At 38.7% G+C, this 2,492-nt stretch overlaps 1 pseudogene; it reads right to left on the bottom strand.

Annotated features, from left to right (window-relative positions):
• Positions 1–757: 757 nt before the first annotated feature.
• The window catches only part of LOC110294848, a 2,192-nt pseudogene continuing 457 nt past the window's right edge, over positions 758–2,492 (bottom strand).

Consider the following 2,492-nt stretch of genomic DNA (forward strand, 5'->3'; position numbering starts at 1 on the left):
GAGATGGTCCCACCCACAAGGGGCCTTTCCCCCTTGATCACTAATTGAGAAAATGCCTTACAGTTGTATCTCACCGAGGCATTTCCTCAAATGAAGCTCCTTTCTCTGTGATAACTCCAGCTGTGTCAAGTTGACACAAATCTAGCCAGTACAGGACAAAATGCACAGCCCAAACAATACCATCTCCTGTGATGGATCAAATTACAAAATAATGTTAGCTGCAACTTTGCATGGAGCCTCACTAGAAAAGGTTGTTGTTTTTTAGGGTTTATTTTCAGGGTACAATCTGCTACCACTTTGGTTACTTGTGAGAATTTTTTTTCAAAGATATTTATTATTATGTGTAAGTACACTGTAGCTGTCTCCAGACATACCAGAAGAGGGTGTCAAATCACATTACAGATGTTTGTGAGCCACCATGTGGTTGCTGGGATTTGAACTCAGGACCTTTGGAAGAGCAGTCAGTGCCCTTAACCGCTGAGCCATCTCACCAGCCTGAGATTTTTTTTCTTTACGTTCATATGATGTTTTTTAAATCTCACAATTTCAACTAAGTATCCTTTTCATTCACCTCTATCCTGTTGTGCTGCCTTTGCTTTAAAAAATATTATAATTCAAAAGGTTTTGCTTTTTTCCCATTGGAACATCATACATATGATTATTGTAAAGATATTAGGAACAAAGTCAATATAATAAGTTTACATTTTCTGATTATGATCCTTTAACTGTAAGTAATTAGTAAAGTGAAACAGCTAACCTATTCTAAAAACACAATAAACAAGCTGATGGAGTTCACCTGTATCATACTTAGGCATGCAGACAACTTCAGACCTATGATAAAGTTGTACACCTGCACGGCCACAGGAGTAACACAGCCATAATTGCTCAGGACTCGGGACTGATATTCCTCTTCTGCTATGTTGGTTTCAAAGAACAGAGGGCACAGTGCAGCATTAGGGTGGCAAGCAAAGCATGCCCTCCCAACTTAGACAACTGTACCAGGGAAGACACAGAGGGGTCATGGTCTTTTACCAAGGCTGGAAGTTTTAAAGTCTTGTCTTGAATGCATCGTGAATGTCTCACTGGTGTCCGGAACTTTGGCTCTATTAAATGTGGAATTTTTATCATGTTGCATCTTTTCATACTTTGGTATAGAAGATGGATTATATCAAATTATGCAACCTGCTTCAGTTTTTGAGTTTGGGGTTGTTAAATCTTTGTTTGGATCTTTTGTTGTGTTGTCTTGATCCTCTTCATAAACCTCAACTTTTCCATGATGTCCATTCTCCTCTCCTGGTTTTCCTGACCCTAGATTAGCTTCCACATTTACTTCTTGGGTATGTTCCTTGGTTGCTTGAGCCTCCTTAATATTTTCTCCCAAAATGACTTTTTCATGATTCTTTGTTGTTAGAATATCTATGATTATATGTTGAATCTTTTCAATAGGCTGAGCCCCTGCCAGAATGGCCTTCTTGTAGATTTAGATAATATTTTCAATAGGATGTGATTGGTTCAATACATACAAGATACATCCAATATTTAACAAGTTTTTTTGGCATCTGGAATATTATGAATTAGGTCATTCAATGTAGCTAAAATTTCTTCTTTTGGGCACCCCTTATTAATGAGGTTCAGGCATTCAGAAATAGTTTTGTTTACTTTTTCAGTAAATAATCTCTGTTCATCTTCTTCTGCCATGGTAGTCCAAAAGGATCCAGCAGGGTTTTCATTTTACCCCTTTGGCTCAGCCTGGGTGACTACTGACTGAGGAGGTCATTTTAGCCCCTTTCCATTGCCAGTTCTCCACTTGGCCATCTGAGCTTTCTTCTCTGCTGCAGTGTTTTTGAGCTGAGCTGATCTATGAACCATTGCTCCTGCGATCGTGGATCTGCACTGGTTAGTTTCTTTTGACTTTCCTATCAGTCTGGTATTAGATGGATCAGTCCTGGCTGCATCTTTACATGTTATGCTTCTTGATGGGGCCTTGTCTCTTTTTGTGTCTCGAGAAGTGGTTTTGACAACAAACACAACTGGTTCTGTTCGATGTGATTTCGTTTCAAGTGACCCTTTTTTGACTGTAACATTGGCAAGGGGCCTGCTGAGGCCCTTATTTCACAGTGCTGTAGTTAATCCTAGACTGAACAATCAGGCCAGGATGATAGTCAAGCACTCGTTTTTTAGACATGTTAGTGTCTTGTTTCGTTATTTCTGCAGTCATTTCTATCTTTTTATTGTCTTTATGGTGACATGCCTGGTCTAATGTCACAGTCTGACCTGGGAAATCATTTCTCATTAATAACTGTATGGCTAGAATATTATCCTTCAAGTTATGTATTTTTGAGCTGGTTACTTCTCCAGCTTTTAATGGAATGCAGTTTTTCTCAACTGTACTTCCAATTTTTTTTTAATTTTTAATATTTTTATTACATATTTTCCTCAATTACATTTCCAATGCTATCCCAAAAGTCCCCCATAGCGCCCCCCACTTCCCT

This window comes from Mus caroli, chromosome 5 (assembly GCF_900094665.2).
Source record: "Mus caroli chromosome 5, CAROLI_EIJ_v1.1, whole genome shotgun sequence".
Lineage (NCBI taxonomy): Eukaryota > Metazoa > Chordata > Mammalia > Rodentia > Muridae > Mus > Mus caroli.